A 26,701-nucleotide genomic window follows, 5' to 3' on the forward strand; every position below is an offset into this window, starting at 1 on the left:
TCTCAAAACTGGTGATTTATGAGGCATGCATGTGTATGTGCGCAGATGACAAATTGATCAGAAAGGAAACACCTGACTGCCAGGTAGTCTGCTGAAGAAAAAGCAAGAAAAACAAGAAAAGATTTCTTAGAACAATACATTGTGGAACCAACCAGGGAGCAGGCTATTTTAGATCTGGTAATGTGCAATGAGATAGGATTAATTAATGATCTCATAGTAAAGGATCCTCGAGGCAAGAGTGATCAAAGCATGTTAGAATTTCAAATTCAGTTTGAGTGTGAGAAACCTGGGTCTCAAACTAGTGTCCTGAACTTAATAAAGACAATTACAAATGTATGAAGAAAGATTTGGCTAAAGTGGAATGGGAAAATAGAGTAAAAGATAAGACGGTAGATAAGCAGTGGCAGACATTTAAGGAGATATTTCACAACTCTCAGCAAAGATATATTCCAGTGATAAAGAAAGACTCGAAGAGAAGGATGTACTATCCATGACTAACTAAGGAAGTTAAGGATGGTATCAAATTGAAAATAAAGGCATACAATGTTGCAAAAATTAGTGGTAGGCAAGAGGATTGGGAAATGCTTAGAAACCAGCAAAACGCAACGAAAAAATAATAAAGAGAGAAAAGATATATTTTGTATCAGTCTTCACAGTAGAAACACTAAAAGCATCCCAATAATAACAGATAATTAAGGGGCTATATGGAAGGGGGATCTTAAAACAATCACTATAACTAGAGAAAAAGTAATAGGCAAACTAATGGAACAAAAGGTGGACACGTCCCCTGGACCTGATGCACTGCATCCTAAGGTCTTAAAAGAAGTGGCTGCAGAGATAGTGGATGCATTGGTAGTAATCTACCAAAATTCCCTAGATTCTGGAGAGGTCCCAGCGGATTGGAAAACTGCAAATGTAATTTGCAGTTTTCCAATCCGCTGGGACCTCTCCAGAATCCAAGAGGGAGACAAAAAGCAGGAAACTATAGACCAGTTAGCCTAACATCTATCACTGGGAACATGCTGGAGTCCATTGTTAAGGAAGTAGCAGCAGGAAATTTAGAAAACCATAATATAATCAAGCAGAGTCAGCATGGTTTTATGAAAGGGAAATTATGTTTGACAAATTTGCTAGAATTCTCTGAGGATGTACGAGCAGGGTGGATAAATGGGAACCAGTAAATGGTGTATTTGGATTGCCAGAAGGCCTTCGATAAGGTGCTACATAAAAGGTTACTGCACAAGATGAAAGTTCTAGGGGTTGGGGGTAATATATTAGCATGGATAGAGGATTGGCTTACTAACAAAAAACAGAGAGTCGGGATAAATGGGTAATTTTCAGGTTGGCAAACGATATTAGTAGAGTGCCACAAGGATCAGTACTGGGGCCTCAACTATTTACAATCTATGTTAATGACTTGTGTTATGTATGCAACACCTTGTAACCACCATTCTACTGCCACCTGAGGGCACATCTGTTGGAGTCCCAAGGGATCCCAGCATCCCTTGGGAGCACTTCATATAAGCAGGCCTCCCATGCTGTGCCAGCACTCTGGAGTCAGAATAAAGAGACTAAAGTCACACTTACTCAAGTCTGCAGTACTCAGTCAAATGGCTTTATTTGAGATATAAAAACTGGCGACGAGTAATAGATAATGAACCATCACGTGAAAATGCAGAGAACTGTTGGTATCCTGGAGACATTCTCAGAAGGTGATGATTGGAAAGCCTTCATGCACTCAACCAATACTTCATGGCCAACGAGCTGGAAGGGAATGAGAACACTGCCAAACGAAGGGCGATCCTCCTCACCGTCTGCGGGGCAACAATCTATGGCCTCATGAAGAATCTTCTTGATCCGGTAAAACCAACAACCAAATCGCATGAGGAACTGCGTATGCTGGTCCGGGAGCACCTAAATCCGAAGGAGAGCGTTCTGATGGCAAGGTATCGATTTTATATATGTCAATGGTCTGAAGGCCAGGAAGTGGCGAGCTACATCGCCGAACTCAGGTGCCTTGCAGGACATTGCGAATTTGGTGGATTCCTGGAGCAAATGCCAAGAGACTTTTTTGTTCTTGGCATTGGCCATGAGGTTATCCTTCGCAAACTATTGACTGTTGAAACACCGAACCTGAGCAAAGCTATAATGATAGCCCAGGCATTTATGTCTACCAGCGATAACACCAAACAAACTTTGCAGCATAAAGATGTATCGGCAAGTACTGTACACAAAGTAACGTCGTTTTCAGGCAGAAATGCATATGGCAGAACGTACATGCCTGCAGCTGCATGACCTCAGATGATTCAGAGTCCGCCATCAAGTGTAAATGCGAGGCAATTAACACCTTATTGGTGCTACGGAGGTAATCATCGAGCCCATCAATGCCGCTTCAAACATTATGCCTGGCAAACATGGCTCATAGGCTTTAGATGGTGGCAGTGGACGTGCTTACAGACATTATTACACACACCTGACCCCATAAGAAGACGCATCGCAAACAAGCACCAAACATTTACATGGGTCATAGAGAACAAGCAGTTTGTTGGAACATAACAGATTTATGGCTTTCTCAAAAGCAGTCTCTCAAAACCAGAAGATGGCCCCACACTGTTCGGCAGAAGCTGGCTGGGAAAAATCTGCTGGAACTGGGATGACATCCTAGCTCTTTCGTCCGTCGACGACGCCTCATGTGCCCAGATTTTGAGCAAGTTCCCGTCGTTGTTTGAGCCAGGCATCGGAAAATTCTCTAGGGTGAAGGTGCAGATCCACTTGGTTCCCGGTACAGACCCATCCACCACAAGGCACATGCGGTGTCATAAAAGATGCGAGAGAAAGTGGAGATCGAGCTGGACAGGCTGCAACGAGAGGGCATCATCACGCCAGATGAGTTCAACGAGTGGGTCAGTCCAATTGTTCCGGTTCTCAAGGGTGATGGCACGGTCAGAATTTGTGGGGACTATAAAGTAACGATTAAATGTTTTTCGCTGCAGGACTAGTACCCATTACCCAAGGCAGACAACCTATTTGCGACCCTGGCAGGAGGGAAGGCATTTACCAAGTTGGACCTGACCTCAGCCTACATGACGCAGGAGCTGGCGGCATCTTCGAAAGGCCTCACCTGCATCAACACGCACAAGGGTCTGTTCATCTACAATAGATGCCCGTTTGGGATTCTATTTTTGGGCTATTTTTCAAAGGAACATGGAGAGTCTGCTAAAGTCGGTTCCGCGCACGGTGGTTTTCCAGGACGATATATTGATCACAGGTCAGGACACCATCAAACACTTGCAGAACCTGGAAGAGGTTCTAAGTCGGCTAGATCGTGTGGGACTCAGGTTGAAATGCTCGAAGTGTGTTTTCCTGGTGCCAGAGGTCGAGTTCTTAGGGAGAAGAATCGCGGCAGATGGCATCAGACCCACCGACGCCAAGACAGAGGCTATCAAGAATGCGCCGAGATCACAGAATGTGACGGAGCTGCGGTCCTTCCTGGGCCTCCTCAATTATTTTGGTAATTTCCTACCCAGGTTAAGCATCTTGCTAGAACCTCTACACGTGTTGTTAGGCAAGGGAGATGACTGGGTATGGGGGAATTCACAAGAGGCTGCTTTTGAGAAAGCCAGAAATCTGTTATGTTCCAACAAACTGCTTGTTCTGTATGACCCATGTAAACATTTAGTGCTAGCTTTCGTACGGGGTCGAGTGTGTGTAATAATGTCTGTAAGCACGTCCACTACCACCATCGAAAGCCTACGAGCTATGTTTGTCACGCACAGCCTTCCTGATGTCCTTGTCAGCGACAATGGGCCGTGCTTCACCAGTGCTGAATTCAAGGAATTCATGACCCGCAATTGGATCAAGCACGTCACATCTGCCCTGTTCAAGCTTGCATCTAACGGCCAGGCAGAATGGGCAGTCCAAACCATCAAGCAAAGCTTGAAATGCGTGTCGGAAGGCTCCCTGCAGTCCTGCCTGTCCAGAGTCCTGCTCAGTTACTGCACAGGACCCCACACGCTCACCGGTGTTCTCCCTGACGGACTGCTCATGAAAAGGACACTCAAAATAAGGCTCTCTCTAGTCCACCAGTGATCTCCATGGTCATGTCGAGGGCAGGCAGCATCAACAAAGCAGATACCATGATCGCGCAAATTTGTCACTCGATATTGAAGTCAATGACCCTGTATTTGTACTCAACTATGGGCATGGTCCCAAATGGTTTGCTGGCACTGTCATAGCCAAAGAAGGGAGTAGGGTGTTTGAGGTCAAACTTGCAAATGGACTAACTTGCAGCAAGTATTTAGACCAAACCAAACTGCAATTCATAGACAGCCACAAGCAGCCTGAAGAGGACACCACCAACTTTGACCCTCCGATACACACACAAGTGGCAACCGACATCATGGTTGACCACGAAGCTGACCTCATCATCCCCAGCAGCCCAGCAAGGCCAGCTGCGCAGCAGCCCAGCAAAGGCCCAACCAACACCCTGCGCCTGTGTTTGTACCGAGACGATCGACTAGGGAGCGGAAAGCCCCAGATCGTCTCACCCTGTAAATAAGTGTACTATTGACTTTGGGGGGGGGAAGTGATGTTATGTATGCAACACCTTGTAACCAGCATTCTACCGCCACCAGAGGGCACATCTGTTGGAGTCCCAAGGGATCCCAGCATCCCTTGGGAGCACTGCATATAAGCAGGCCTCTCATACAGTGCCAGCACTCTGGAGTCAGAATAAAGAGACTAAGGTCACACTTGCTCAAGTCTACAGTACTCAGTCACATTGCTTTATTTGAGACGTAACAACTTGGATGAAGGGACCGAATGTAATATAGCCAAATTTGCTGATGATACAAAGATAGGTGGGAATGCAAGTTGTGAAGAAGATACAAAGAATCTGCAAGGGGATATAGATAGGATATAGATGTGAAAATATTTGGCAGATAGAGTATAATATGAGAAAATGTGAGGTTATCCACTTTGGTAAGAGGAATACAAAAGCAAATAATTATTTAAATGTAGAGAGACTACAAAATGCTGCGGTACAGAAGGATCCATGGGTCCTTATACATGAAACACATAAAGTTAGCATTCAATCACTGCAATTAATTAGGAAGGCAAATGGAATGTTGGCCTTTATTGCAAGGGGGGGTAGAGTATAAAAGTAGGGAAGTCCTGCTACAACTGTACAGGGTGTTGGTGAGAACACACCTGGAGTACTGCATACAGTTTTAGTCTCCTTATTTAAGGAAGGATATACTTACATTGGAGGCAGTTCAGAGAAGGTTCACGAGGTTGATTCCTGCGATGAAGTGTTTGTCTTATGAAGAAAGGTTGAGCAGGTTGGGCCTATACTTATTGGAGTTAAGAAGAATGAGAGATGATCTTATTGAAAGATATAAGATTCTGAGGGGGCTTGACAGGGTAGATGCAGAGAAGATGTTTCCCCTCGTGGGGGAATCTAGAACTAGGGGACCACAGTTTCAGAATAAGAGGTCGCCTATTTAAAATAGAGATGAGGAGGAATTTCTTCTCCCAGAGAGTTGTGAATCTTTTGAATTGTCTACCCGAGAGCTGTGGAGGCGGGGTTATTGAATATATTTCAAGTGGAGATAGACAGATTTTTGATGATAGGGAAATCAAGGGTTATGGGGAGCGGGCAGGAAAGTGGAGTTGAGACCAAGATCAGATCTGGCCATGATTTTACTGAATGGAGGAGCAAGCTCTAGGGGCCAAGTGGCATACTCCTGCTACTATTTCTTATGTTCTTATGTTCTTATGGATCCATATAGACTGCCTCCACTATCAAAGCACTAACACAGTGCTAGAACGCAATTTTAATTTCTGTGATTCAAATCTTAATTGATTTTTATGGATAGGAAATACAGGGCTCTGCTTTCTCTGACCATAATGTGTATCAGCAGTGGCTCAGTGGGTAGCATTCTCACCTGTGAGTCAGAAAGTTATGGATTCAAGTCTCACTCCAGGGACTTGGGCACAAAAGTCTAGGCTGCTACACCCTGTACTAAGAATGCTGCACTGTCGGAGATGCGTCTTTTGGTTGAGACGTTAATACGAGGTATCATTTGCTCTCTCAAGTGGATGTAAAAGATCCCATGGCACCATTTTGAAGAAGAACAGGGGATTCGGGAGGTGGGAGGCGGCAGTCGGGAGGTGGGAGTTCGTGAGGTGAGTGGCCTATAAAGGCCCAACAGTTCGAGGAGAGCGACAGCAGTCGGGAGGCGGGAGTTCGTGAGGCGAGCGGCCATTAAAGGCCCAACAGTTCTGGTATGTCCTTACTATACAGTACAAATGCACACGAGACCCATACTAGAGAGAAGGTCACTCTGTGACCAGTCCTTTATTAGCCAGCACTGAAGTGGAGAAGATGGGTGGAGCTTCCCCTTTTATACCTGAAAGTCCAGGTTAGGAGTGTCTCCCACAAGTTCACCACCTAGTGGTCAGTGTTCTCACGGTGTACAACTTAGGTCAGTTTATATATGGATTACATGACATCACCTCCCCCTCAAAGTCTTATTGGGATCACAGGTTAAGTCTCTCTGGTGGTTTATGCTCCCTTGTAGAGCACCTGAGTTGGGGCTCCGGTTGTTGGGCGCTGGCCTGAGTGTCTGCTGTTTGCGGTGCCTCAGGCCTGACAGACTGCCCACAGTGACTGCGCTCTCCTCCACTTGGTTCTGGAGTTCGGTCACCTGTGGTGGAGTGAACTCTACATCGTGTTCTTCCTCTGCTTCTTCCATGGGGTTGCTGAACCTCCTTTTTGTTTGATCCACGTGTTTGCGGCAGATTTGTCCATTGGTAAGTTTAACTACCAGAATCCTATTCCCCTCTTCTGCAATCACAGTGCCTGCGAGCCATTTGGGCCCTGCAGCGTAGTTGAGGACAAAGACAGGGTAATTGACATCAATACATCGCGCCCTCGCATTCCCGTCATGGTAGTCACATTGTGACTGGCGCCTGCTCTCAACAATTTCTTTCATGGTGGGGTGTATAAGGGATAACCTGGTTTTGAGCATCCTTTTCATTAGCAGCTCTGCGGGTGGAACCCCTGTGAGCGAGTGTGGTCTGGATCTATTGGCCAACAGGAGGCGTGATAAGCGGCTTTGTAGGGAATCCCCTTAGCTTCTAAGCATCCCCTGTTCGATTATCTGCACTGCTTGTTCCGGCCGTTTGAGGCCGGCTTGAACGTTGCCGTTCTGACATGGTTGATACCATTTCCTGCCATGAAGTCTTGGAATTCAATGCTTGTAAAGTACGGGCCATTGTCGCTGACCAAGACGTCCGGTAGACCATGGGTGGTGAACATTGCCCGTAGACTTTCTACCGTGGCAGAGAATGTGCGTGAATTGAGAATGTCACACTCGATCCATTTGGCGTAGGCATCTACAACAACCAAAAACATTTTCCCATGAAAGGACCTGCGTAGTCCACATGGATCCGTGACCATGGCTTGGCGGGCAGGACCAGGGGCAAGGGGGGCTTCCCTGGGCGCATTGCCCAGCTGGGCACATGTGTTGCACCTATGAACACAAAGTTCCAAGTCTGCATCTATCCCTGGCCACCAAACGTGTGACCTGGCAATTGCCTTCATCATGACAATGCCCGGGTGCTCATTGTGGAGTTCTCAGATGAACGCCTCTCTGCCCATCTGGGGCATGACTACTCGGTTTCCCCATAGTAGGCAGTCGGCCTGAATCGAGAATTCATCCTTGCGCCTGTGAAATGGTTTAAATTCCTCAGGGCATGCTCCGTATGTGGCTGCCCAGTCCCCATTCAGGACACATTTCTTGACTAAAGACAGTACCGGGTCTCTATTTGTCCAGACTTTGATCTGACGAGCTGTCACAGGTGAGCCTTCGCTTTCGAAAGCTTCAACAGCCATGACCATCTTAGCAGCATGCTCGGTTGCCCCCTCGGTGGTGGCTAGTGGGAGCCTGCTGAGTGCATCGACGCAGTTTTCAGTGCTCGGTCTGTGCCGAATTGTATAGTCATAGGCGGCTAACGTGAGTGCCCACCTCTGTATGCGGGCCGATGCATTTGCATTTATGGCCTTGTTGTCGGCCAAAAGGGACATTAGGGGTTTGTGATCTGTCTCCAGCTCAAATTTCCTGCCAAACAGATACTGGTGCATTTTTTTTACTGCATATACACATGCAAGCGCTTCCTTTTCGACCATCCTGTAGCCCCTTTCTGCCTGGGGCAGACTTTTGGAGGCATAAGCTACCGGCTGTAATTGACCCTTGGCATTAGCATGCTGCAACACACACCCGACCCCATAGGACGACGCATCGCACCTTAAAACAAGTTTCTTACATGGGTTATATAGCATTAACAGATTGTTGGAGCATAACAAATTGCGTGCTCTGTCAAAAGCCCTTTCCTGGCTGTCCCCCCAGACCCATTCACGACCTTTGCGTAGGAGCACGTGTAGCGGCTCTAACAGCGTGCACAATTTGGGAAGAATGTTAACAAAATAGTTCAGGAGCCCCAGGAACGAACGCAGCTCCGTCGTGTTACGGGGTCTGGGTGGTCTCTGGATTGCTTCCGTTTTGGAGGCAATAGGTCTGATCCCGTCTGCTGCTACCCTCATCCCCAGGAATTCTATCTTTGGAGCTAGGAAGACGCACTTCGCCTTTTTCAGTCGCAGACCTACCCGGTCCAATCTGTGTCGCGCCTCCTCCAGGTTGTGGAGGTGTTCTTCAGTATCGCAACCCTTGATGAGAATGTCGTCTTGAAAAACCACCGTCCTTGGAATCGACTTGAGGAGACTTTCCATGTTTCGTTGAAAGATCGTGGCGGCCGAACGAATCCCGAACGGACATCTGTTGTACTCAAACAACCCCTTGTGTGTTGTGATGGTGGTCAGCTTCTTCGACTCACTCACCAGCTCCTGGGTCATGTAAGCTGAGGTCAGGTCCAATTTTGAAAAAAGTTTGCTACCGGATAGCATCGCAAAGAGGTCCTCCGCTCTTGGTAGCGGGTATTGGTCTTGGAGTGACACCCGATTGATGGTGACCTTGTAATTACCACATATCCTGACCCACCCATCCGCCTTGAGCACCAGCACGATCAGGGCTCGCCCAGTCACTGAATTCGACTGCCGAGATGATGCCTTCCCTCAGCAGGCGGTCCAGCTCGCCTTCTATCTTTTCTCGCACCACGTACGGCACCGCTCTGGCCTTGTGGTGTACTGGCCTTGCGTCCGGGTTTATGTGAATCACTACCTTGGTCCCCATGAAAGTGCCAATGCCGGGTTGAAATAGTGAGTCAAATTTGTCCAGGACCTGTGAGCGTGATATTCGCTCCACAGAAGAAATTGTATTGACATCGCCCCATTTCCAGTTCATGACAGCAAGCCAACTCCTCCCCAGCAGTGCGGGATCATCCCCCGGGACAATCCAGAGTGGCAATCTGTTCTTCGAATCTTTGTGGGTCACAACTACTGTGGTGCTGCCTAGCACCGGAATGATCTCCTTTGTATATGTCCGTAGCTGTGCGTTAATCGGCAATAATTTTGGCCTCCTGGCCTTGGACGCCCACAACTTGTCAAACTGTTTGATGATCATCAGGGACTGGCTGGCCCCCGTGTCTAGCTCCATTGATACTGGGATGCCATTGAGGAGCACTTTCATCATTATCAGTGGCGTCCTGGTGTATGAACTGTATATGTGCTTCACATGAACTCGCTGAACTTCAACTTTCAGCGATTTCCCCCAGTGTCCATTTGGCCTCATAGGGCTTACATCAGGCCCATCCTCCTCGTATATCAACCTGGCTGCAGGCTTCCTGTACATACGTGCCAAGTGACCGCTGACGTTGCAATTTCTGCAGGTATATTGCTGATACCTGCTAGCTCTGGCTGTGTATTTGCCTCCACACCTCCAACATGAGCCGTTGTTGGAAACAAAAGATCCATTACCAGTCGATCGTCTCTGACTGTCTCTGTAACTGTCCTTAAACGCACCATTGACAGGTGTTGCTGGCCCCATTACTGGCCGCATTGTCCCTTGCGACGGCATGAATCGCCGTTCAGCTAGCCATTGTCTCTGTTGAATTCCCCCTTTGGGTTCGACTATGTGCTCGGGCATATCCGATTGCCCCTGTCTGCCTGGAGAACTGTGTGCCGTGTTAACAATCTTGACTCCCTGTCCATTTGCTGCATTTAAACCAAGATTTTTGTCAAACATCATTCTGGTCTCTTCCTCCCCTGAGATAAATGTCTGGGCCATCAAAGTCTCCATTTCCAGGGTCAAGTCTTTGATCTCAATCAGTTTCCTTAAAACCCCAGCGTGCCCGATGCCCTCAATAAAAAAGTCTTGCAGCATCTCCACTCTGCATGCATCTGGGAACTTACATAGCTTGCCAGTCACTGGAGGTCTGCCACGAAGTCTGGAACGCTTTGCCCTTCTCGCCGCCGGTGCGTGTAAAACCGGTGTCTCGCCATGTGCGTGCTGCTCGCCGGTTTAAAGTGTTCCCCGATCAACTTTACTGAGCACTTCAAAAATCTTGTCTGCCAGCTTCTCTGGCGCTCGAAGGTCCTTCATCAGGGAGTACGTCCTGGATCCACAAACTGTCAGGAGATGAGCCCTGCGCTTGTCGGCCAAATCCTGTCCCAGCCATTCCTGAGTGACCAAACTTTGCTGTAGTCTCTCAATAAAATCGTCCCAATCATCACCAACACAGTACTTCTTGTCTGTGCTGCTGGTGGCCATGCTCGCGTGGTTAAATCCCAGCTTCTCGTTGCCAATGATATGTCCTTACTATACAGGACAAATGCACACGAGGCCCATACTAGAGAGAAGGTCACTCTGTGACCAGTCCTTTATTAGCCAGCACTGAAGTGGAGAAGATGGGTGGAGCTTCCCCTTTTATACCTGAAAGTCCGGGTTAGGAGTGTCTCCCACAAGTTCACCACCTAGTGGTCAGTGTGCTCACGGTGTACAACTTAGGTCAATTTATACATGGGTTACAATGACAGTAGAATACATGACAAGTTCGAGAAGAGCGGCGGCAGTCGGGAGGCGGGAGGTCGTGAGGCGAGCGGCCTATAAAGGCCCAACAGTTCGAGGAGAGCGGTGGCAGTCGGGAGGTGGGAGTTCGTGAGGCGAGCGGCCTATAAAGGCCCAACAGTTCGAGGAGAGCGGTGGCAGTCAGGAGGTGGGAGTTCGTGAGGCGAGCGGCCTATAAAGGCCCAACAGTTCGAGAAGAGCGGTGGCAGTCGGGAGGCGGGAGGTCATGAGGCGAGCGGCCTATAAAGGCCCAACAGTTCGAGGAGAGCGGTGGCAGTCGGGAGGTGGGAGTTCGTGAGGCGAGCGGCCTATAAAGGCCCAACAGTTCGAGGAGAGCGGTGGCAGTCAGGAGGTGGGAGTTCGTGAGGCGAGCGGCCTATAAAGGCCCAACAGTTCGAGAAGAGCGGTGGCAGTCGGGAGGTGGGAGTTCATGAGGCGAGCGGCCTATAAAGGCCCAACAGTTCGAGAAGAGCGGTGGCAGTCGGGAGGTGGGAGTTCATGAGGCGAGCGGCCTATAAAGGCCCAACAGTTCGAGAAGAGCGGTGGCAGTCAGGAGGTGGGAGTTCGTGAGGCGAGCAGCCTATAAAGGCCTTCCGGTGCAGCTGCAGCGGGGAGAGAAGGCAAAAAAGAAGTAGAAAGAAATCGAAAGGTGATGTCACAGCCAAGAGGGTAAGTGATTGGCTGATGATTGGTGAGTGGCTAAATTAAAAAGTAGTACCTCAAAAGTAGTAATCTCAGGATTGCGACCAGTGCTACGTGCTAGTCAGAGTAGAAATTGCAGGATAGTTCAGATAAATATGTGGCTTGAGGAGTTGTGCAGCAGGGAGGGATTCAAATTCCTGGGACATTGGAACCGGTTCTGGGGGAGGTGGGACCAGTATAAACCGGATGATCTGAAATGGGCAGGACCGGAACCAATGTCCTCGGGGAAGTGTTTGCTAGTGCTGTTAGGGAGGAGTGAAATTAACATGGCAGAAGGATGGGAACCTATGCAGGGAGACAGAGGGAAATAAAATGGAGGCAGAAGCAAAAGATAGAAAGGAGAATAGCAAAAGTGGAGGGCAGAAAAACCCAAGGCAAAAAACAAAAAGGGCCACATTACAACAAAAATTCTAAAAAGACAAGTCTGAAGGCTCTGTGCCTCAATGCGAGGAGTATTCGGAATAAGGTGGAAAAATTAACTGCGCAGACAGCAGTTAACGGGTATGATGTAATTGGCATCACGGAGACATGGCTCCAGGGTGACCAAAGCTGGGAACTCAACATCCAGGGGTATTCAACATTTAGGAAGGATAGGCAGAGAGGAAAAGGAGGCTGGGTGGCATTGCTGGTTAAAGAGGAAGTTAATGCAATAGTAAGGAGGGAAATTAGCCTCGACGATGTAGAATCGGTATGGCTGGAGCTGTGGAATACCAAAGGGCAGAAAACGCTAGTGGGAGTTGTGTACCACCAAACAGTAGTAGTGAGGTTGGGAGACAGCATCAAACAAGAAATAAGGGATGTGTGCAATAAAGATACAGCAGTTATCATGGGCGACTTTAATCTACATATTGATTGGGCTAACCAAACTAGTAGCATTGCGGTGGAGGAGGATTTCCTGGAGTGTATTAGGGATGGTTTTCTAGACCAATATGTTGAGGAACCAAATAGAGAGCTGGCCATCTTAAACTGGGTGATGTGTAATGAGAAGGGACTAATTAGCAATCTTGTTGTGCGAGGCTCCTTGGGGAAGAGCGACCATAATATGGTAAAATTCTTTATTAAGATGGAGAGTGACACAGTTAATTCGGAAACTAGGGTCCTGAACTTAAGCAAAGGTAACTGCGATGGTATGAGCCGTGAATTGGCGAGAATAGACTGGCCAAGGATAATTAAAGGGTTGACGGTGGATAAGCAATGGCAAACATTTAAAGATCACATGGATGAACTTCAGCAATTGTACATCCCTGTCTGGAGTAAAAATAAAATGGGGAAGGTGGCTCAACTGTGGCTAACAAGGGAAATTAAGGATAGTGTTAAAACAAAGGAAGAGGCATATAAATTGGCTAGAAAAAACAACAAACCTGAGGACTGGGAGAAATTTAGAATTCAACAGAGGAGGACTAAGGGTTTAATTAAGAGGGGGAAAACAGAGTACGGGAGGAAGCTTGCAGGGAACATAAAAACTGACTGCAAAAAACTTCTATAACTATGTGAAGAGAAAAAGATTAGTGAAGACAAACGTAGGTCCCTTGCAGTTGGATTCAGGTGAATTTATAATGGGGAACAAAGAAATGGCAGACCAATTGAACAAATACCTCGGTTCTGTCTTCACGAAGGGAGACACAAATAACCTTCCGGATGTACTAGGGGACTGAAGGTCTAGTGAGAAGGAGGAACTGAAGGATATTCTTATTAGCCGGGAAATTGAGTTAGGGAAATTGATGGGATTGAAGGCTGATAAATCCCCGGGGCCTGATAGTCTCCATCCAAGAGTACTTAAGGAAGTGGCCCTAGAAATAGTGGATGCCTTGGTGATCATTTTCCAACAGTCTAGTGACTCTGGATCAGTTCCTATGGACTGGAGGGTAGCTAATGTAACACCACTTTTTAAAAAGGGAGGGAGAGAGAAAGCAGGTAATTATAGACCGGTTAGCCTGACATCAGTAGTGGGGAAAATGTTGGAATCAATCATTAAGGATGAAATAGCAGCGCATTTGGAAAGCAGTGATAGGATTGGTCCAAGTCAGCATGGATTTATGAAAGGGAAATCATGCTTGACGAATCTTCTGGAATTTTTTGAGGATGTAACTAGTAGAGTGGACAAGGGAGAACCAGTGGATATGGTGTATTTGGATTTTCAAAATGCTTTTGACAAGGTTGCGCACAAGAGATTGGTGTGCAAAAGCAAAGCACATGGTACATTACTGACGTGGATAGAGAAGTGGTTTGCAGACAGCAAGCAGAGAGTCGGGATAAACGAGTCCTTTTCAGAATGGCAGGCAGTGACTAGTGGGGTGCCGCAGGGCTCAGTACTGGGACCCCAGCTCTTTACAATATACATTAACGATTTAGATGAAGGAATTGAGTGTAATATCTTCAAGTTTGCAGATGACACTAAACTGGGTGGCGGTGTGAGCTGTGAGGAGGATGCTAAGAGGCTGCAGGATGACTTGGACAGATTCGGTGAGTGGAAAATGCATGGCAGATGCAGTATAATGTGGATAAATGTGAGGTTATCCATTTTGGGGGCAAAAACACAAAGGCAGAATATTATCTGGATGGCGGCAGATTAGGAAAAGGGGAGGTACAACGAGACCTGAGTTTCATGGTACATCAGTCATTGAAAGTTGGCATGCAGGTACGGCAGGCGGTGAAGAAGACAAATGGTATGTTGGCCTTCATAGCTGGGTAATTTGAGTATAGGAGCAGGGAGATCTTACTGCAGTTGTACAGCGCCTTAGTGAGGCCTCACCTGGAATATTGTGTTCAGTTTTGGTCTCCTAATCTGAGGAAGGACATTCTTGCTATTGAGGGAGTGCAGCGAAGGTTCACCAGACTGATTCCAGGGATGGCTGAACTGTCCTATGAGGAGAGACTGGATCAACTGGGCCTTTATTCATTGGAGTTTAGAAGGATGAGAGGGGATCTCATAGAAACGTATAAGATTCTGACGGGACTGGACAGATTAGATGCGGGAAGAATGTTCCAGATGTTGGGGAAGTCCAGAACCAGGGGGTATAGTCTTAGGATAAGAGGGAGGATATTTAGGACTGAGATAAGGAGAAACTTCTTAACTCAGAGGGTTGTTAACCTGTGGAATTCCCTGCTGCAGCGAGTTGTTCATTGGATATATTCAAGAGGGAGTTAGATATGGCCCTTACGGCTCAGGGGATCAAGGGGTATGGAGAGAAAGCAGGAAAGGGGTACTGAGGGAATGATCAGCCATGATCTTATTGAATGGCGGTGCAGGCTCGACGAGCCGTATGGCCTACTCCTGCATCTATTTTCTATGTTTCTATGTTTCTATTTATTCTTGGTGTCCTGGCCAATATTTAGCCCTCAATCAACATAACAAAAACAGATTATCTGCTCATTATCACATTGCTGTTTGTGGGAGCTTGTGTGCACAAATTGGCTGCCGTGTTTCCTACTTAACAGTGATTACACTTCAAAAAATTGTACTTCATTAGCTGTAAAGTGCTTTCATAGAAACATAGAAACATAGAAAATAGGTGCAGGAGTAGGCCATTCGGCCCTTCTAGCCTGCACCGCCATTCAATGAGTTCATGGCTGAACATGCAACTTCAGTACCCCATTCCTGCTTTCTCACCATACCCCTTGATTCCCCTAGTAGTAAGGACTTCATCTAACTCCTTTTTGAATATATTTAGTGAATTGGCCTCAACAACTTTCTGTGGTAGAGAATTCCACAGGTTCACCACTCTCTGGGTGAAGAAATTCCTCCTCATCTCGGTCCTAAATGGCTTCCCCCTTATCCTTAGACTGTGTCCCCTGGTTCTGGACTTCCCCAACATTGGGAACATTCTTCCTGCATCTAACCTGTCTAACCCTGTCAGAATTTTAAACGTTTCTATGAGGTCCCCTCTCATTCTTCTGAACTCCAGTGAATACAAGCCCAGTTGATCCAGTCTTTCTTGATAGGTCAGTCCCGCCATCCCGGGAATCAGTCTGGTGAACCTTCGCTGCACTCCCTCAATAGCAAGAATGTCCTTCCTCAGGTTAGGAGACCAAAACTGTACACAATACTCCAGGTGTGGCCTCACCAACGCCCTGTACAATTGTAGCAACACCTCCCTGCCCTTGTACTCAAATCCCCTCGCTATGAAGGCCAACATGCCATTTGCTTTCTTAACCGCCTGCTGTACCTGCATGCCAACCTTCAATGACTGATGTACCATGACACCCAGGTCTCTTTGCACCTGCCCTTTTCCTAATCTGTCACCATTCAGATAATAGTCTGTCTCTCTGTTTTTACCACCAAAGTGGATAACCTCACATTTATCCACATTATACTTTCAACATCTGCTCGTCATGAAAGGCGCTATATAAATGTTTTTCTTTCCTTTTATGTATAAGCAAGATTCCCAGTGAGCTGCCATGATCCATTCATCCTGCACAAGTCCATTCTCCTTTATCTCTTTGCAATTCTGAACAGACTTACCGGCTGGCTGCCTGGAGACAAGAGCTATTCACTTAAGATGTAGCTGAAGACACCATGAGAAGCCGAAGCAATGGGGCCTGAGAATGCTACCATCAAAGCCATTGCTGTCTTTCTATTATCCTGTATATAATCTGGGTAATGACTAATACAGAAGTACCTTTTACTCCAAAAGTACTTCATTGTCTGTAAAGCGCTTTGAGACATCCGGTGGTCGTGAATGGCGCTATATAAATCCAAAGGTTAGAAATTGCCCATTACCCCGATTGAGGGTGGTAATCTTTCAGGGCTGGGACTTCTTGCACCCGGCCTGGAAGTCCTACCCCCCCAATGTGGAATTGGCCCCTACGTCCCTCAAAGGAAGCGGAGCGCTGTCTCCAGTGGTCCGCTTACTTTGAGGGATACTGTCGGGGCGGTAGCGTGGTGTGAAGTTTAGCGCCATGCGGAGCAGGCCAGTGCTACGTAGATGCTCCGCATTGCACTGAAGCACTACAACTCCCCTCCCCTTCTATTAAAGGGGAGGGCCGCTGCACACTCTGCAGGCCCTTTGGTCGATGCCCCTGGGCCATCAGGGATGTGATCGAATGGGTCATCAGCACAGCACCCAAAACGGAGTGCCGGGCTGCACGATGGTCGATGCAAGGGCCGCCATTGTCAGGCTGACCCAAGGGTCGGCCAACAAATAAAGATGGCGGCCCGGGGCACTAAATGCCTCCCCTTTAAGGGGCGCCCCAGTGGCGGATGTCCGCCAGTTTCGCTGGTTGCACCTCGCGGCACGCAGTGCAATTTCCCCCGTGTGGCGGTATGGGGTCGGCATGGGGCGGTGAGCTGGTGGTGCGCATGGTGATGAGGTCATCTCCGGTTGCATGCCGGCCTGGTGCGCTAATCACGGGGCATAGCGCTGCCGGGACAGCGCACCCACAAACCTCTGGGGAAATTTCCCCGGAGAGCAAAAATGCATTGCATCCCGTTAGCGCCCACCAGCAGTGCTAACCGGGCTATAAAAAGCGGCAATTTTGACCCCCAAGTCTTTCTTTCTTTTGAGCACAAATACAGCATAAGGAATAAGGAAGCAGGCTAGAAAATAAAGGAGCAAAAGTTTCAGAGGCAGATTATAAGACATCACCATTCACTAAGAAAGTGACATGATCGTCCATTGGATCCTTTATAATGCAGAAGATATTTAACTTTATTTCTCCTTAGATAGTCAAAAGAAATGCTTGAAGAATGGTGAAATGGACATGACTTTGTTTTATGTGTCTACTTTGCTAAGGTGACCTTATCGCAGAGGGTTTTGGAAGGAGTCTCAATTTCCCTGCAAAGTGTGGTGCAATATCACATTAGGTCAAATTCAGTGGTGTTGGCAGTTAAGGTTATTCATTCCTTAACTTCCAGTGTTACGCAAAAAGTCCACTCCTGCATGATAACCCTCTGGGTAATGGTTCACACGGTAAGAACTAATTATAGATTTTTCCTTTGGGAGATCTCTATATAACATTGTAGCTTTTGATGTAGAATGGATATGCTGGTTGGCAGAAATGCTAAAAGAATCCAAAGGGAGTGTTTAATAATGTTGAATATGTGAAGGTTGAAGTGTTAGCTTCCCAATCTGACGGGCAAGAGTGCCAGTCTCAGATTACAATTCACCTACCATGATGCAGCCCTGCCGGTTATCAGCTAGGCAATTGGGTGAATGGTGGAGAAAGAAACTGATGTTGTCCATCCTGCGCTGGTACAAGGAAACCTCCTAATTGTTGGTTACAGGATTAGCATCAATAATGGATGTACAGGGGTCTCCAATCTGGACCATCCACCTTTATTAATTAATAGAGGTCATGCAAAACCAAAGGAGTTGATACAGAGAATGATGAAAGAGAAAAAGCCGTGAATTTATGTAGAGCCTTTCACGACCACCGGGTGTCTTAAAGCTCTTTACAGCCAATGAAGTACTTTTGGAGTGTAGTCACTGTTGTAATGTGGGAAACATGGCTGCTAATTTGTGCACAGCAAGCTCCCACAAACAGCAATGTGATAATGACCAGATAATCTGTTTTTGTTACGTTGATTGAGGGATAAATATACTCCCCTGCTCTTCTTCGAAATAGTGACATGAGATCTTTTACTTCCAGCTGAGAGAGCAGACGGGGCCTTGGTTTAACGTCTCATCTGAAAGACTGTACCTCCGACAGCGCAGCATCCCCTCAGCACTGCACTGGAGTGTCAGCCTCGGTTTATGTGTCCCACAACCTTCTGACTCAGAGATGAGTGTGCTACCCACTGAGCCAGAGCTGAAGGAAAAATGGGGAAGTAGAAGAAACAAAGAAATGTATCAATTAAGAACAAGAACGTAAAAAATACAAACATAAATGGAATAAAAAGTAATTGTCTTTGAAGTGCCTTCCTCCCTTACATCAATAATTAACCAGATTGTGATTACCATAACTATGGCATATGAAGGTTCACATGCAAATGTCTGAATAATTTATTTTCATATTTACAGATTTTTGCTGTTGGACATATTTCTACCCACAGAACAGTGAAAACATATGAGTTTGTACCAGCAATATTATACACAGATGTATTATTAATACTCTTTCTACACACGGAATATGTGGGTTGGTATAACACTAGATAAAAGCAATGTGATTTAAATTAGTTTAGAATTATTCTTAAATTTTCCATGCCACTTTTCATACTATTTTGAATATTTGTTGAAAGAGATGTGAGCAAAAGTAAATATGAATTCTGAGTTTTACTAATAAAACAAATCCACAAAAATATTAAATGTTCATGCTGAGTTAGAGGATCATTTGTTTTCAGCACAATCCTCTTTACAATTTTCTTTCTCAAAAAAATTAGAATTCAACAGGGATTGCAGCTTATTCTTCATCTGCTTGTTTGTGGAGAAGTGGGAAATAAAATGCTAAGCTATATTCTTCGAATGAATATTTATCTCCTATCCCCTCCCCATATTGACTTAATGAGGTAGAAATTTATTGGTGCCAGCTTGTGCAGAGAGGTGGCAATGTGGCCGTACCACGCACCTGAACCAGGAGGTCCGAGGATGGCCTGTAATTGGGCCTCGGGTCTCATTGAAGTAACTTCTGCTCAGGGCAGCCCAATTTCCCAGAAAGGTCCCAAAACAGGCTTTCAGTCCTTCATTAGCATATCCAAGGGACTGAATGTCTGTTTTGGGTGGCTACCCCAGACACCTATGGACCAAGCCAATATCAGGTCGGATGTCTTTCAGGCAACCTTGGGGTGCAGGTCGTTGATCCCCAAAATTGGCCATCATTGTGCCCATTTTATGCCCTCAAAAATAGTCACACTGTGATACAATTTCTAGACTAATGTATTCTAAAAGCACTTGTTCCACCTGATTTGGTGTGTTAACTTTATGAATTCAACAGCATAATGGCTCAAGTAATTTAAAAGGCAGAAAAAGTTACATTCAGTGCAGATTTTAAATAGTGCATTAACTATACTAGGTTTAAATTAAAAGTTCTCAAATGTCTGTGTTTACAGAAATCACCAACACGTTACACAATTCCTTTAAGTCTTGAAGTGACAAGCAAATAGCAACAAAAAAAATGGCAAGAATTCATTCCGCCCCCAAAAAATCAGCAATATGGCCTTCTGGCTGGGAAATATATGGGAAGGGTAAAAGAGAAAGTTAGCAATTACCTTGACAGGCCACCCTTGCCTTTCTGACTGTCCCCTCTAATCTTCTGATCTGACAAGGGCACTGGTAGATGGCGTAATGCTAACTGTTTCTGCTGCTGTTTTGTTGAAACTGGAAGAAAATGAGATGGAAGCACCAAAAATACTCCCTCCCATCTCATTTCTATGCCTATCCTTAACCTGCACCTATTATAGGTACAGGACTTGTGCTCCATGCTTCCCAGGAAATGCCAGGGCAGCATAAAAGGGAATGAAGACCGAGCCTCACCCTCTCCATTGAATTTTGCGCTCTTTTCTACGACAAGGGACAGGAAAACTGATCTGTGAGTGAGTGAAGGTGAAGCCTTCATCCAATGGATGCAATGCATTGGGTGAGAGTGACTATGAGACAGATGCATCACATTGCATAAAGACTGCGGTGAGTGTCAACGGTGGATAAATGTGGAAGTGATGAGGTGCATAAACAGTGAAGGCTGGTTGCTGCTGAAAATTGAATGGGTGTGAGGAGTGATGTGATGGAGAACACTTAGCAGGACAGAGCGAAAGGGGGCGCGAGTTTAAAACACTGGTTGAACCCTATTCCCTGTGCTTTTATTCCCAGGTAATAAGAATTCCTCTGGAGAAAATCAGAGGTAAATTGGCCTCATATGTGCACATGTGTGTCATCAATAATGCCCTGCACGTTGGAAAATCCAGTCAAATTACTTCTTTCATGTTATGGGCTGTTTTCCATAGGGAAATTTATGGAATCACTGGCCCAGGCAAAAAAGGCACCTGGTACCTGCATAATGCAACTCTGCTCTGTAGGTTGTGAGATTTGACACACAACTCTTGCGGTTGCTTGGAAGGAGACAGCAACAGATAAAAATTCAGGCAACTTGACACCCACTAACATAGCAGTGTCTGTTGTAAAAATAGTTTCTAGGTCTGTTTGTAGGATACTGCATAGCTCTGCCATGGAAATTGAAGGTGTTCAGGATGGATGGTGGACATAGCAAAAGGGCAACACCTAGATTTAATGATGCCTTGCTGGAATTACCGTTGGGTGCAGTCAGGAGCAGGAGGGGCATGCATTTCCTCAGCAATGGAAATAAGAAACTTGCTGCTCTCACCAAGAAGGCTTGGTTTGAGGGTGCTGAGGAGGTGAGCAGCAGGAGTGTTGTACCCAGGTATTGGATGCAAGGTAGAAAGCGATTTAATGATTTAAGCAGGTGAAGAAAAGTGAGTATATTTGCTAGTTCAACCAGTGTTTTAAACCCTCGTCCCCTTTTGCTCTGTCCTGCTAAGTGTTCTCCATCACATCACTCCTCACACCCAGTCAACTTTCAGCAGCAACCAGCCTTCACTTTCTGTGCACCTCATCACCTCCACATTTATCCATCGTTGACACTCACCCAATCTTTATGCAATGCGATGCATCTGTCTCATAGTCACTCTCACCCAATGCACTGCATCCATTGGATGAAGGCTTCATCTTCACTCATTCACAGGTCTGTTTTCCCGCCCCTTGTCGGAGAAAAAAGTGAAAAATTCAATGGAGAGGGTGAGGACAGGAGGTGGGCCACCACAAATAGTCCAGCTCACAGATGTATAGTAGGACACCCTGGAGATAAGTGACACATCTGCGTCCCTCTCTATTGGAGATGGAGGGACAGGGAACTCGCAGCTAGCTGATGACAGAATTGCAAATATCTCTGACACACATATGCTGACTTCATTTCATCAATGACTGAACTATGAGAATACTGAGTATGGTGATTGTCAAGATTGTGATTTTGCCATGACTAAATCATATCCCTTTCTTTTGGCTTCCAGGTCCTTCATGCACACAGCAAGTATTGCAGTGCATCCATGAGGACGATTCCTGAGAGGATCTCATTCCTTCTGAGGGTGCGCTTAAACAATTTGTTGGGTTTTCAACTGGTTGTTCACACCTCATAAGTGAGTATGAGTAGACACTGGTGGCAGGGATAGCTGTGGAGAAACCACATCCGGGGACACAAACTTCTCCAATCTCTGCTCAGCTGGACACAGATGCTGAACCCCGGGGGCTTTCATTGAGAAGCAGAATGGTAGAGGTGCATCAGCAGCTTAACCAGGTACTGACAGATGTGACAGGCACACTTTCCACAATAGCAGACAAAATGGAGGAGTCCAAGTCGATCACTAGTGGATTGGTGATGCAGGGAATTGCGAGGATGTCTGCCCTGGAGAGAGTGGTCACCTCCATGGAGCTTTAAGCAATCTGAAATGAGTCCATGCAGGCCATGACCATGGCTGTGCAGTCTTTGGATGCCAACTTATCTGCCACCAACAGCATGACAGATACCTTATCCATGGCCTTAAACACGCTGGTCTCCAGCAGAGTGGTAGAAGTGATGAGGCATTGGTCCAGGAAAGGGATGATGACGAAAGGGAACATGGAAGTGGGAATTTCTCACCCGTTCCCCCTGCCTGTCCCCCATAGCCAGTACACAACATTCTGCCTCGTATCTTGATGGCCGAGTAAGCCCCTGCACAGGTGCAGTTGGAGCAGTCATTGACGGGCCCCTCAGCGGCTCCAAAACCCAGCGTGCATAGGCCAAAAGCATCTCATCAGTCAGGGTAGGGATCTGGGCAGCCTGCCTCTACCTTTGCTGAAGTTACAAAGAATGCACCACATAGAAATGGTAGGAAGTGTAAGTTGAAGAAATTGTAATTCACCAAGGGTATGCACATGGGTCTTTGACAAAATGATATATTGTTAAGCTTCCTTTTTTTTTTACAATACCACATAAAATTAATTGATTAGCACCACTTCCATGTCCTCAGCATTACTGTGTCCCAAATGCCAACTCACCTTTTCACTTGTTTCATGATGAATGTCAATACATGATGGGACCCATTGGGCGGATGTGCAGTGGGTGCATCATTGATTGAAGGATTGCTCAGTGCTAAGGGAGGGGTTGGAGCTTCTTGTGTTGAGAGCAGACCGCAGAATTTAATTTGTTACGTTTCACGTTAGGTAAACTTTCACAATATTAGGGGATCCCGGGCAACAATGTAAGCGGCTGGTCTGGCAATCAGTGCCCAATCTTCATTCACCTCCTCTTGCTGTTCCTCCTCCTCTATGTTCTCCTCATCTGAAGATGGGTGAAGAGCCCCTTCTTCCTTCACCTGCAATCCTCCCTGCTGCGCAATGTTGTGCAGGACGCAGCACACCACTATCGCTCTGGAGACCCACTCTGGCGAGTGCTGAAGGATGCCTCCAGATGTATCGAGGCACCTGAAGCGCATGTTCAATATTCCAATAGCTTGCTCAATGGTACACCTGGTGGTCATGTGGCTCTTGCTGCTGGGGTGCTTCACAGCTGTCATGAGCCAAATTTGAACGGGATATTCCTCGTCTCCTGGAATGAAAAGGTTTGGGTTGTTGGACTGCCGCAGTACAAAGGCATCATGACAGTTTCAAAGGAATCTGGCACACACCACCATGAGCCTTTTCTTGTGGTTGTACACCAACACAGCATTGATGGACGAATATCCCTTATGGTTTATAAAAACTCCTGGTTGCTGCGGCGGTGCTCGGATTGCCACGTGTACAGTTGATGGCACCCTGCACCTGTGGGAATCCATCCAGAGATGTGAATCTGAATGGCTGCCCATTCTAGCTATTGTTATCATAGGGGAAAATTACATGATTGTCAGCTTTGGCAAACAATCCATCCATCACCTGCCTGATGCATTTATGTGCAGCTGACTGGGGGATCCTGGCTATGTCGCCGGTAGTGCCCTGGAATGATCCAAAGGTGAAAAAGTTGAGGGTCACTTTCACAGCCACTGGTAATGAGTGGCCATCAGATCCAGTGGGAGCAGGACTTCCTGTAGGAGGCTGCAGATGTCTGCCGCCACCTGTCATGACAACCTCAGTCTGCGGAAGCCATTTTCTCTGAGAGGTCAATGAAGCTGAGCCTCTATCTGTAAACCCTGTGACGTGAGTAGTGCCTCCTGCAACCTCAGATCCTCGACTGTGTACCTTCCTCCTGTGACCCTCCCTCCTGTGCCCCTCCCTGCTGTGCCCCTCCCTGCTGTACCCCTCCCTCCTGTGACCCTCCCTCTCGTGCACCTCCCTCTTGCGCATCTCCCTCTTGTGCAGCCCCCTCCTGTACACATGCTGAACTCACCACAGCACTTTGTCGCACCATGGATGGTGATTGTCTTCCTCTTCTGATATGCTGTCAAACACATCCGACGCGCCTTCCAACCTGATCTTGCCGTTTTGAAATCCTCCAAGGTTAAAAAAAGCTGTATCCATACAAGTCTCTCTGCCAGACATTTGCCAGAGGGAACTGAGACACCAATTGCAATAAGTGAGCTTTTATTAAATGGGAGAATAACAACTTTAAATACCCACATAAATTGCTGCTTAAACCCGCTGCTGTTTCCCAGATCAGTTTCCCTAGCCCTGGGAAACCATTGATGCTCGATTACAATTTGGAGCCAAGTTAAGGATAATTTAAAAAATACCTCATTCACCTCTCCTGAGAACATTAATTGTGCCAGTAAGGACCCGACCATATCCAATTAGGAAATCCCTGACTTTGCTGTGCAGGTCTCTTGCCAGCATCCAAACGTGCCTCTGTTGAACACGGAAGTGGGTGTGTTGGAGCCAGGTTACACTCCTGCTCTAAAAACAAAACTTTTTTAACCCTGCTCACACCAAACCCCCCCTGTTCTTAGGGTTAAAATTACCCCACTGAATGCTGTAACTCTGGACTGAATTACAATTTCCCAAAAGCGGGTGGGTTGGGTCAGGTCAGATGTTAACATTTTAAAAATCTCAAACCTGACTCCACCCGCCCACTTTCGAGTTTTACGAAGACGGCACTTGGCATGTGCAGCCAATCCCCTCCCAGGTGGTGAATTGGCAATTGGAATATTTTAATGAGGCTGGCAGCCTCTGATTTAACTGGCTTTGCAGGTTTAGCAGTGCGTGGCCGGGTTTTCCAGGCCTTGGGAAACCCGACAGCTGAAGGGAGGCAAGGAGAGCTTCAGGGAGAAGTGCCTTTACAGCACTGCTTATGGGCAAAGAGAAGCAGGAGTGCTTCCCACAGCCCCCCAAGCTCCCCCCACCCCCCATCAGACCCCCCCCCCCTCAATACAAAGAGCCTCGGGGTCAGGGATCAGACCTCCCCAGGTCAGCGATCAGGCATCCCCCCCCCACCCCACCCCAGGTCAGGGATTGGACTCCTCCAGAGTCAGGGATCGGGTCTACCTGCACCTCACCCGACTGAAAGCCACCCTGTCAATCAGGCTGACTTCCAGGTGGGGAACCTGTCAAGGAGAAAAGGCGCATACTGTGGAGTTAAAACTGCACAGTGTGTGGGGATTTCCCATCTGAAACTCCGCCATCCTGCCTAAGCAACTGGCCCTGTTAATATCCGGACCTCTGTTTTGGATAATGGTTGCTCTATGTGCAGAATTTCTCCATGCAAACGGGATACAAAGTGCTCTTTCTTGACTTGCGAATTAAAAAAAATGTTGCATTGTTCTATTATTCTGTTGGTACCACATTCTCTTGCAAAATGATTGTGAGTGGTACAGCACTTAGCGCTTATGTATCTGATTTTTACATCTGCTATTTTAATCTATTTATTTTAATTATTTCTGAAAGCCTGGTTCGGTTGGTAACATTGCCACCTCCAGATCAGAGGGTGTGGGTTCGATCCCCATTCCAGAATTAGCATATATAGATTGATACTTGAGTGCTCTAATGTGAGACAGCTGCATGGTCAGAGGTGTGTACTTCGGAAGAGACATTAGTGCCCGGCTGACTACCAGAACAGGCCTGTCTGCCTTTTAGAAGAAGAGCATGCAGTTCTCCCAATGTTTCTCCTACTGTTCATACTGATTGTTAGATATTGCTTTGTGCAAAATGGCTCCTGTACTTACCTGCATAAAAATAATCACTGCCATTCAAAGTGGCTCATGTATGCAAATATGTAGATGTTTCCAAAAGATGCTATATAAATGCAAGTCAGTCAAACCAACAGAGGACCAGTAGTAAGTCTTCTGTAAAATTAATTTGGCCAGCATCGATCCAAGTTCCTAAAGGTCAGAAGCGCAAAGCGCAATACTGATCATAATTTGGTAATAATTCAGTAACTTCATTCAGAAAGGTCACAAAAACGATTAGTTGGGAACTGGAAATGTCACATTTGTGCCGAGTGCAGGTTTTATTTTGCATTTAGCCTGTGCTACACCTGACCTCAGAATGCCAGGGGAGTTTACACCTGGAGCAAAGAGAAACCAATGTTCTATTCCCTGGTACTTTCATCCCTTGTCTTTATGAATAGCAAAAGGGAATGTAAAAATGATAGAATCAACGAAAAAAAACTATGGGAGTGATTTTAACCCTACCTGCCTGGCAAAATCCAGATTGGTGGGCAGTTAAAATTGCCCAGGATACTTGCCGCCCTCAAGCTGCTGGGACTTTAACCTGCCCATCATTTCTATTTCCCCTTTTCTTCCCCCTTTTTTTCTCTTTACCTCTCCTAAGTCCCTTTATCCTGTTATCATGCTTCCTTTCGCTTCTCCCATCTTGGGTACTCTGCCCTCCCCAATCACTACCCTCAGCACTCCTCGACCTTCCAACTCTCCTGCCACCATCCCAGGCTTGGCACCCTCTTAGATAAGACTTCCCTCTATGGCTCCCTTGGCATCTTCTGAAGGTCCCTTCAAGGCCAACATTGCTACCTCCTTACTTCCCAACTTCCCAATCCATTTCTCTTACTGACCTTCTTGCCCAGCAAGCCCGCTGGTTGCTAATCATGCCAACCTCCTTCCCAAAAACAAA

This window comes from Pristiophorus japonicus, chromosome 1 (genome assembly GCF_044704955.1).
Source record: "Pristiophorus japonicus isolate sPriJap1 chromosome 1, sPriJap1.hap1, whole genome shotgun sequence".
In the NCBI taxonomy this organism is placed as follows: domain Eukaryota; kingdom Metazoa; phylum Chordata; class Chondrichthyes; family Pristiophoridae; genus Pristiophorus; species Pristiophorus japonicus.